Source organism: Denticeps clupeoides, chromosome 18, assembly GCF_900700375.1.
Source record: "Denticeps clupeoides chromosome 18, fDenClu1.1, whole genome shotgun sequence".
NCBI lineage: Eukaryota > Metazoa > Chordata > Actinopteri > Clupeiformes > Denticipitidae > Denticeps > Denticeps clupeoides.
Window position 1 is genome coordinate 154,280 of NC_041724.1, and position 11,846 is coordinate 166,125.

The following is an 11,846-nucleotide window of genomic DNA, read 5'->3' on the forward strand; positions in this document are numbered from 1 at the left end:
TATGGAATCGGAATGTCTGGAGCAACAGGAAAAATAATAACACTCAATCAAGCAGCAGTCAGGGAGTGTGTATGGAGTGTGTTGTCGGGATTCGGATCTTGTACGGTCCTGTGATCTGTTTAAAGTGTGAGGACCACCGTGGTCTCCAGTAGACTGTTACTAACAAGCTCATTCTGATTAAAATTTAAAGTGTGTGTGTGTGTGTGTGTCACTGCCACTGGTGGAAAGCTGGCACAGACATCAATACAACATGTGTGATGCATTATGGGGCAGAGAAAGATCCTCCCGTTGAGCCGTTTTGCCTGAAGGACATTTCTGTCCGTGCTTTGTGAGCTGCGCTGTGGAGGGACGGAGGGACGGTCTTCACAGCTTCGCGTTACTGTTTACTTTATAACCGAACATCTTCGGCTGTAGACACAGCAAACAAGCGATAAGTGTTAATCGCCGCTCGGAACAGGATGTGTAGGCTGTGTTACAACCGATGTTAAAAGCCAGATACGTCTGATACGTCTGATACGCCCCATTTTACTCCTTTAATCCACCAAGACGTTCATCTCTATTTCTACGTCTGTGGCCTGAGACTTTCTGCTTCTGTCCTTACGTCCCTTTCTGCTGAACACGATATCTGAAAAGCACGAGTCGAGGGACTTTCTATCATTACAGATGTTGAATTGAGAGGTGAATTTGTTGTAGTAAAAAAATTATTCGAATTTGGTTGCCATTTACATTACATTTACATTAAGAGCATTTACCAGACGCCCTTATCCAGAGTGACTAACAACCAGTAGTTACAGGGACGGTCCCCTCCTGGAGACACTCAGGGTTAAGTGTCTTGCTCAGGGACACACTGGTAGTAAGTGGGATTTGAACCTGGGTCTCCTGGTTCATAGGCGAGTGTCTTACCCACTTACCCACTAGGCTACTACCACTACCACCCTGTTGCCAGAGGCCAAATACCAAAAATACCTCAAGTAAACGTACAATTTGCACATTTGGCATCATGGACAACCTGATTCTGCTTTTTGTCTAAAATGTAGGGGATGTAGGGGACCAGAAACGGAAAAGGCGATAAATCATCTAATCCTGCTTCATTGATTTGGGATTTGTTTCAATTAAAACCGTTTCTGCCATAAATTTCAGAATTGCTTTAAAGTTGCCATTTAAATAATTTTCCTTTTTTTTGCTGCAGGAAATTAAATAAAAAAAACGAAGACACCAAAGACACCCGAGCCCGTGCCCTGTATTTTATGGCCTGCGTATGAATGAGTTCGCCAAAATGAAATAATTCTTTCTAAAATAACGGCGTCATCTCTGTAAATCGGGGCCGTGGTTGCTGGTAAAACAATACGCATGGATATGATTTATTAAAAGAGGTCGGAATGAAGGACCTGCCGACGGTCCCACGACTCCTGCACGCTCGGAGTTTTTTTTTTTTTTGGAGCAGTTTATATGCCATTCGTTTCAGCTTTTATTGAGAGTTCCGTTACACAGAGAGAGATTGTTGGAAAGTTCTCATCCAACACTTTGCAGAAGCCCTCAGAATCTTTCCTGAGAAACCTCCATCAAGACCTGACGATGACAGAAGGTCTCCAGGTGCATGGAAAGCTGTAACATCTGAGAAGCAGTGCAATACATTTTGAAAAGCTTAAAAATGATTCTAATTCAGCAGAAACTCATCATCACTCCAGTTCCTCTGTTTTTTGAGGAGCTCACACCTGGCCAATGTGCTTCATTGTCCCAGTCAGCCCCCGATGTCAGGTCCTCTCATTATGGGTGACCTCCTCCTGGTATCCTCTTTACTGTGAGGTCACACGCTCCACCAATTACCCACAGGACCTTGTGACTCCAGTCGTAAAGTCATTTGGACCCAGGTCATGGGCTGCCTGCTGAATGATGTTGCTTAGTAACAGCTGGATCTGAGATGGAATATTTCCTCGGTAGGGGAACCAGGCGGTTGAATCCCAGCAACGTTCTCGAGGTGCTCCTGCACTGTGGGACATGAATACTGCAGAGCAGATCAAATGTAAATAAGAAGAAACACGCAGAACAGGGACCATAAACGGAGAGTCCTGGACCTGGACTACACGAGGACGGAGGTAGCAGAGCTGGCCGGTAGCTGAGGTTGGCTCGGTTTTTCAAGGTCTGTGCTGAGAACCTGGAGAGATAAAAGTGTGACTTACAACAAATGGTGACCCAGAGGTCACCGAGGGGTCATGCACACACCAGTAAGAGAATAACACACAGATCAGGAAAAGAGAAAAATGTGAACTGGCTTGCAAAGACACAATTATTTTCCAAGGCCAAACCTGCTGGAAAGAGCAGCTTCACATGCTGATAACATTTCCAATTATCAGTGGTGAAAATATGTGAAACATGCTGAAAAGTGACCACCTTCCGAATAAGAAGGAGCGCTGCAGTAAATAGTTTTAATAAAGGAATGCAAGTAATCCCAGCATTTTACGCCCCATCTCCTTCATATGTCCCCAAAATATATAAAGTTTGGACGCACCTCCTCATTCAATGTGTTTTCTTTATTTTCATGACCATTTACGTTGGTAGATTCTCACTGAAGGCATCAAAACTATGAATGAACACATGTGGAGTTCTGTACTTAACAAAAAAAGGTGAAATAAGTGAAAACATGTTTTATATTCTAGTTTCTTTGCTCTGATTACTGCTTTGCACACTCTTGGCATTCTCTCGATGAGCTTCAAGAGGTCGTCACCTGAAATGCTTCTCCAACAGTCTTGAAGGAGTTCTTAGAGGTGTTTAGCACTTGTTGGTCCAGCTCACCTCAAACCATCTGGATTGGGTTCAGGTCCGGTGACTGTGGAGGTCAGGTCTCCACTTTTTGTTAAGTACATAACTCCACATGTGTTCATTCATAGTTTTGATGCCTTCAGTGAGAATCTACCAATGTAAATAATGAGAATACAGGGAGTGCAGAATTATTAGGCAAGTTGTATTTTTGAGGACTAATTTTATTATTGAACAACAACCATGTTCTCAATGAACCCAAAAAACTCATTAATATCAAAGCTGAACGTTTTTGGAAGTAGTTTTTAGTTTGTTTTTATTTTTAGCTATTTTAGGGGGATATCTGTGTGTGCAGGTGACTATTACTGTGCATATTTATTAGGCAACTTAACAAAAAACAAATATATACCCATTTCAATTATTAATTTTTACCAGTGAAACCAATATAACATCTCCACATTCACAAATATACATTTCTGACATTCAAAAACAAATCAGCGACCAATATAGCCACCTTTCTTGGCAAGGACACTCAAAAGCCTTCCATCCATGGATTCTGTTCACCATCAACATTGCGTGCAGCAGCAACCACAGCCTCCCAGACACTGTTCAGAGAGGTGTACTGTTTTCCCTCCTTGTAAATCTCACATTTGATGATGGACCACAGGTTCTCAATGGGGTTCAGATCAGGTGAACAAGGAGGCCATGTCATTAGTTTTTCTTCTTTTATACCCTTTCTTGCCAGCCACGCTGTGGAGTACTTGGACACATGTGATGGAGCATTGTCCTGCATGAAAATCATGTTTTTCTTGAAGGATGCAGACTTCTTCCTGTACCACTGCTTGAAGAAGGTGTCTTCCAGAAACTGGCAGTAGGACTGGGAGTTGAGCTTGACTCCATCCTCAACCCGAAAATGCCCCACAAGCTCATCTTTGATGATACCAGCCCAAACCAGTACTCCACCTCCACCTTGCTGGCGTCTGAGTCGGACTGGAGCTCTCTGCCCTTTACCAATCCAGCCACGGGCCCATCCATCTGGCCCATCAAGACTCACTCTCATTTCATCAGTCCATAAAACCTTAGAAAAATCAGTCTTGAGATATTTCTTGGCCCAGTCTTGACGTTTCAGCTTGTGTGTCTTGTTCAGTGGTGGTCGTCTTTCAGCCTTTCTTACCTTGGCCATGTCTCTGAGTATTGCACACCTTGTGCTCTGAAATATGGCCAAACTGGTGGCAAGTGGCATCTTGGCAGCTGCACGCTTGACTTTTCTCAGTTCATGGGCAGTTATTTTGCGCCTTGGTTTTTTCCACACGCTTCTTGCGACCCTGTTGACTATTTTGAATGAAACGCTTGATTGTTCGATGATCACGCTTCAGAAGCTTTGCAATTTTAAGAGTGCTGCATCCCTCTGCAAGATATCTCACTATTGTTGACTTTTCTGAGCCTGTCAAGTCCTTCTTTTGACCCATTTTGCCAAAGGAAAGGAAGTTGCCTAATAATTATGGACACCTGATATAGGGTGTTGATGTCATTAGACCACACCCCTTCTCATTACAGAGATGCACATCACCTAATATGCTTAATTGGTAGTAGGCTTTCGAGCCTATACAGCTTGGAGTAAGACAACATGCATGAAGAGGATGATGTGGACAAAATACTCATTTGCCTAATAATTCTGCACTCCCTGTAAAGAAAACACGTTGAATGAGAAGGTGTCCAAACTTTTGGCCTGTACTGTAATAATATGTTAAAATCTCTGGTAGTCGGTTGACCCACGAGTCAGTTTCATTAGTGAATTCACGCACAGAGAGAACTGCAACCCCCCTCCCTCCAGCAGACCACCTTCCATCGTGGAACGTGGAATTTACAAAGAAATGCATATTAAACTGTTTATGTCTGATGCTGCCGATAACAGCTGGATCTGTGCGTGTGTCCATTTCTAGTTTGCATTTCAGCATGTATATTCTCTGTATACAAATGTGTAAATATGATATTGATCTTTAAATAAGTCCAGAAGGGAATCACTAAAAATCCCTCTCATTACTATTCTTCTTATCTGCACGTCCCATCACCAGCTGGATGAAGAGTGAGGCTCATTTTATACGTTTCACTTTGTTCTGGTTCACGTCACACTGGAGCAAAGAGGGAAAAACGGAACGGAAAAATGGAATTATTCCACCGCCTCTGCCGCTGCCTTGCGGTCGCGTTCTGTCTGCATTAGCAGAAAAAGTAAGTGGCGGCGTAAGTGGTGATTTGTAGGGGGAAATATTACAATATTACAGGAAATTTCAGTCGATACTTTTCTGCTGTTTATGCACTAAGATGCCGACGTAGCAGATCGACTCCAGAAGCTGTTTTGGACCCACATCCCTCCTCAAGTCCACGACGACGTGCCGGTAATGTCACGACAGTGATGCATCTACTAAAAACCCCGACTGCACCAACGTGACAGTGATGCTGAACATGGAAGCGATCTACATTTCACTCATTCATCAATTCTTTGTTGCGCGATGAGTCTAATAAGCACAGAACGAAGCCCACTGCCACCCCGGGGACCATCTGTCACTACAGAGACGGGGACAGCGTGGCCCTGCCGGGGCGTGACGGAGAACAGAGAACGCCACTTTACTAACAAAGGTCCTGAAGGTGGAGCAAACTACACCCGATCCGGTCAACACACTCAACACAGCGGCGAGGTGCCACCGAGGTCCCCTAGATGAAGGTCCCGTCCCCACACTCTGCTCCCCGGGCGCCTGTCATGGTGCCCACTGTCACCAAGGGTGACGGTTAAATACAGAGGACACGTTTCACCGTGTCACTTCACTTTCACACATTCTCTCTCTCTCTCATTAAATTCCTCTGTAACCACCTTCTCCTACAGTTATTAATAATGAATTATTATTATTACATCATTATTTGTGGGGAGAGAGCCCAACTGAGCTGGGCGAGCGTGTCTTCATATCACCTTCATATCACAGTGCATGCAGTGCATTCTGGGAGTATGGAAACACACCAGTGGTGCCTGACAGCTGCAGGTCTCAGCGTTGTCGTGATATTTTATGACCGTGTGTGTGTGTGTGTGTGTGTGTGTGTGTGTGTCACACCTCAGGCGTTCGCTGCACGGTGACCTTCTGCACTCCAGACTGAACATTAAAGTATAAAATGACAGTAATCCATCCCACCGGCAGCGCCGAGCTGAAATTCCCCCCGACAGCCGTCTCTCGCCACAGTCCTGTCCCCATCGATTCGCATTTCACACGAGGACAATAAACCAATTAATAATCTCAACAATCATATGTTCTAACGTTCATTTCACCTTAAAATGACCACCCGGTGGCACGACACTACTGTTAAAATGAACTAATAAGTAAAACTAAAGCAATGTGTTCTTCTTTACTGTGTTTTATTATGGGTGCTAGTAGCCTAGCAGGTAACACACTGAACCAGAAGACCCTGGTTCAAACCCCATTTACTACCATCGTGTCCCTATTAGGACACTTAACCCTGAGTGTCTCCAGGGGAGACTGTCCCTGTAACTACTGATTGTTAGTCGCTCTGGATAAGGGTGTCTGGTAAATGCCGGAAATGTTCAAAAATGTTTATTATGTTATTGATCTGACTGGTAAAATTCTGTACAATTAAACAGTTCAGTCACATTTTATTCATACGTTGCTTTTGTACACCTGACAATCGAACCGTTGTCCAAACCTCCCTGAAATGGTGTCCAGACAGAAGGTCAGTTCAATAAAAAAATGGAGATAAACAAAGTAAATTTGACCTCAGTAGAGAAAAGTGTAAAAAGAATGAAATACATTTACATTTATCAGACGCCCTTATCCAGAGCGACTTACAGTCAGTAGTTACAGGGACAGTCCCCCCCTGGAGACACTCAGGGTTAAGTGTCTTGCTCAGGGGCACAATGGTAGTAAGTGGGATTTGAACCCGGGTCTTCTGGTTCATAGGCGAGTGTGTTACCCGCTAGGCTACTACTCACCCAATAATGAGTGAGTGGGCATGAAATGAATGACTTTATATGATTTATGTATATTATGTGGCATCATGAAGTCTCAGATCGGTATTTCTATAGCCAGAGTTGTATAATTGCAGGCTGCTTCTATTTTAGCTGCTGCTCTGGCCTGTGAGAATAAGTTTGCAACCACCCAACCAAGCTGGCTGGAAAAGAAAACGTCCCCGTTATGGTTTGTCCGCGTCACTGCTTCTGCTCAGCAAATACTTGCTCTTCTGTCTGAAGAGCCGTGTTTGCTCTCGTTGTCAACTGGAAATGACTTTTTTCAGGCCTTGATATGGCAGGGGCTGGGTGTGGCAGGACGGTGTCTGGTAAAGAGTTAAAATGCGTGGTGTGCGGTACTGAAAACCCACACGTGTGCTACTTGACTGTCTGCGTCTCACAGTGGCTTCTTCTTTTCAGGACTCCAAGGATGAGTCCTGTTCCCCCACCATTATGCTGCGATGTTAATAAATTGATGTGAATGAGGAGTAATGGTGGGTAGTAGTTGGTAATGGTGGGTAATGGTGGTTAATAGTGGGTAATGGTGGGTAATGGAGGGAAGTGGTTAGAATGGTGGGGTAATGATGTGGTAATGGTTATGTATGTTGGGTAAAGGTTGGCAATAGTGTGTAGTGGTGGAGTAATTGTGGTAGTGGGTGGGTATTGGTGGGTAATGGTGGGTAGTGGTGTGTAGTGGTGGGTAATTGTGGGTAATGGTGAGTAATGGTGTGTAGTGGTGGGTAATTGTGGGTAGTGGTGTGTAGTGGTGAGTAATTGTGGGTAATGATGAGTAATGGGGGGTAATTGAGGGTAATGGTGAGTAATGGAGGATGATTGTGGGTAATGGTGTGTAGTGCTGTGTAGTGGTGTGTAGTGGTGGGTAATTGTGGGTGGTGTAATTGTAGGTAATGGTGGGTAGTGGTGGGTAATGGTGAGTAATGGTGGTGTAATTGTGGGTAATGGTGGGTAGTGGTTTGTAGTGGTGGGTAATTGTGGGTAATGGTGAGTAATGGTGGGTAGTGGTGTAGTGTGGGTAATGGTGGGTAGTGGTTTGTAGTGGTGGGTAATTGTGGGTAATGGTGAGTAATGGTGGGTAATTGTGGGTAATGGTGTGTGGTGGGTAATTGTGGGTTGGTGTGTGTGGTTTGAGGTGGTGGGTCTGTGAGTAATGGTGGGGTGGTTTGTAGTGGTGGGTAATTGTGGGTAATGGTGCGTCCTGGTGGGTGGTTTGTAGTGTGGGTATTGTGGGTCTGGTGCTTCTGGTGGGTCTGGTTGTAGTGGTGGGTCCTTGTGGGTCTGGTGCGTCCTTGTGTGTGTGTGGGTCCTTGTGGGTCCTGGTGGGTCTTGGTTTGTCGTGGTGGCTCCTTGTGGTCTGGTGCGTCTGGTGGGTCTTGTGGGTCCGGTGGGGTGGTGTGTGTGGGGTCCTGGGGGTCCTGGTTTTTGTCTGGTGGGTTGTGGGTCCTGGTGCGTCCTGGTGGGTCCTGGTTTGTCGTGGTGGGTCCTTGTGGTCCTGGTGCGTCCTGTGTGTCGTGGTGGGTCTTGTGGGTCCTGGTGGGTAGTGGTTTGTCGTGGTGTCTCGTGGTGGGTCTTGTGGGTCCTGTGCGTCCTGGTGTGTCGTGGTGGGTTTGTGGGTCCTGGGGTCGTGGTTTGTCGTGGTGGGTCCTTGTGGGTCCTGGGGGTGGGTCGTGTGTGTCGTGGTGGGTCTTGGGTCTGGTGCGTCTGGTGTGTCGTGGTGGGTCCTTGTGGGTCCTGGTGCGTCCTGGTGGGTCAGTGGTTTTGGTGGGTCCTTGTGGGTCCTGGTGCGTCCTGGTGTGTGTGGTGGGTCCTTGTGGGTCCTGGTGGGTCGTGGTTTGTCGTGTGGCATCTTGTGGGTCCTGGTGCGTCCTGGGGTCCTTGTGGGTCCTGGTGGGTCGTGGTGTGTCAGTGGTGGGTCCCTGGGGGTCTGGTTTGTCGTGGTGGGTCCTTGTGGGTCCTGGTGCTCCTGGTGGGTCGTGGTTTGTCGTGGTGGGTCCTTGTGGGTCCTGGTGCGTCCTGGTGTGTCGTGGTGGGTCCTTGTGGGTCCTGGTGGGTCGTGTGTTTTGTCTTGTCTCGTGGTGGTCCTTGTGGGTCCTGGTGCGTCCTGGTGTGTGTGGTGGGTCCTTGTGGGTCCTGGTGGGTCGTGGTTTGTACGTGGTGGCTCCTTGTGGGTCTGGTGCGTCCTGGTGGGTCTTGTGGGTCTGGTGGTCGTGGTGTGTCGTGGTGGGTCCCTGGGGGTCTGGTTTGTCGTGGTGGGTCTTGTGGTCCTGGTGAGTGTGGGTCGTGGTTTGTGTGGTGGGTCCTTGTGGGTCCTGGTGCGTCCTGTGTGTCGTGGTGGGTCCTTGTGGGTCCTGGTGGGTCGTGGTTTGTCGTGGTGTCTCGTGGTGGTCCTTGTGGTCCTGGTGCGTCCTGGTGTAGTGGTGGGTAATTGTGGGTAATGGTGGGTAGTGGTTTGTAGTGGTGGGTAATGGTGAGTTTTCATATTATATGTGCTGTATTTCACATGTGATGGTTAAGTGGGTCACTGACGGGTTTGTCAGGATGGGCCTTGGATGTAAATAATATATTATCAGTTTTGGACCGTGAGGACTTGGACATTGTGCATCCGGATGAAAAGTCTCCTGATAAGACAACGTTCCGCTCTCACTCTCTCTTTCCAAACAGCTCGACTTTCATCCTGCCTCCAGCCCTCACGGCAACATCTGTTTTGACTACAGCGAATCAGATTGCATCTGCAAGGAGACACGAGTCCTTGCAAGGAAACGCCCATCAGCAGCTCCTGGTTGGGCGGGACGCGGCCCAGACGCCTGAAGAGCTACACGGTGGAGGGCTTTGTGTCAAGTGTGTGTTCTTTCTGCAGACACTTTAACACCACACTTCTGGAGATAAGGTTCAGCACGATTCAGACCCAGCTGCGGCTCGGATTTCAGACTGACCGTTAGATATTGCGTATGTGTCTTTCTCGACATTTAACCTCAGATAAGCGGTTCCTTGTAAAAACACAGCAGCAGTTGCTCTAATCATTAACTCCAGTCTGGGGAACCACACGAGGAGCTTCGGTTCACCAACATTCATTTTTATAACCCTGCAATCCAATCCATACGAATTCATAATGATCTGTGGACGATAATGAAGGATCCTTTGCATGTTTTGCAGAAGGTTAATTAAGTTTAAAACCCCAGATGTTAACATGTCCAGATCTGACAGACTTCTGTATTTTTATCAGACAGGATTCTGAAACATTCCATTTTCTGCTGATGAATCTGGCCCATTTGCTCCATGCATAATTAGTTCACCATAAATGTGAGTTAATTAATGATATGCTGATTGATTCATTTGTTCAGAAGGGAACGGGAGCAGAAAAGTAATTACATGTCGAGAAATCATCGTTTCAATTAAAAGACACGGGTGGCATTCGTGAATGAAGCTCTTGTTTATCTGCCACAGTTACACAGTAAAGTCTAACTATCAGCTGTTTGGCGTCATGTAAGGAAGCACCACTAGATGGCACTGCCTGATGGCACTGCCTGACCCTTGGTGACAGTGGGCACCATGACAGGTACCCGGGGAGCAGTGTGTGGGGACCTTCATCAAGGGGACCTCGGTGGCACCTTGGCGGTTCAGGATTCGAACCCACAACCTTCTGATTACGGGGCCGCTTCCTTAACCACTGGCCCCCACTGCAAGTTGCACCAACGGACCAAGCAAACAAGATAACAGAATAAATGAATGCTGGAAATGACGAGATATGTGAATTCCTCCAGGGATGGTGGTCTCCATCTCTGGGTTCTGGACGACTGCGTTGATTTTCGAGTTCATTTTGCCCCTTTCCCGCCCTCGTCTGTTGAGTTCAGTATTTTGATGAATGCAGCTTGGTGCCACAGTCTTGTTTCTGTCTTTTATCATCTTGCCTGAGATTCTCTTTGATTGTAAGATCAGCCATCTGGCCCGCAGTCCGCTGCTGTGTACTTATCTCCTGGAAATATGGAGAAATTGCACTGGCCACCCCACCCAACACTGACCAGAATCCAAAAGCGATGCCTCTCATTTTTCAGAAGTGCCGTGCGCTGGTGAACCGGTCTGGTGACAATTATGGTTCGGCGCCTTTTCTTTTTTTTCTTCACTGACAAGAACACAAGAAATAGTACAAGAGCTCATGAGAGTTGAGAAATTAATTTCTGTTCGCTTTCATCTTTCTGCTCAGCTCCCGGGTCCTACATATATACGAATGTCATTGTTCCTGAGGCCATGCGCCATATATATATATGTATATATGTGTGTGCGTGTGTGTGTGTGTATATATATATATATGTATATATGTGTGTGTGTGTGTGTATATATATATATATGGGTCTATATATAGCATTTTCCACCCTGCTATACAGCCATATACCATATGCCATAAAAACCATATGAATATGATATTAAAAACATCAGCTTCCTTCCAATTCTCCGTTCTCACAGCATGTGTAAGGAGTTTTAATGCAGAGCACCTTCTAAAGGTCAAGCTCATTCCTGAGGAGGCTTTACTGTCCAGGCCGCCACGGCATCCTGCACCGTCGGGATGGAAGCGGGTTCCGGTAGGAGGGGGTCAGAGACTCTCAGTGAGAGTTAATGATGATTATTCGTCTGAATAATCATCAGACGATGGTCCAGCGCTGCACGTGTGGAGTAAAATTGTTCGGTTGCTTATTCCGGTTATGAAACGTGACTGAGACTTTTATCGATGTAAACAGCGTTTGCTTCAGGATTTTGCCCTGGAGGCACCTTGCAGCCACGTGCTCCTCACACCAGACACCATGTGAGGACGTCACAACGCAGAACAAGAAAGTTACACAGAGGGGAAACTCCGCAGCAAACACCGCATCAATAAACATAAAATCATAATCACCGTATTGAGCGACAAGCGAGCAACACCGAGTAAAATGCTGTTCGGCGTGGGGATAAATGTGAGAACTCTGAAGAAGATCCAGAAATGAAGGATTTTCAGTAGATTATTTGTTTCAGTTGGGCAGCCATGACAGGCGCCCGGAGAGCAGCGCGTGGGGACGGTTCCTCCTGGTCT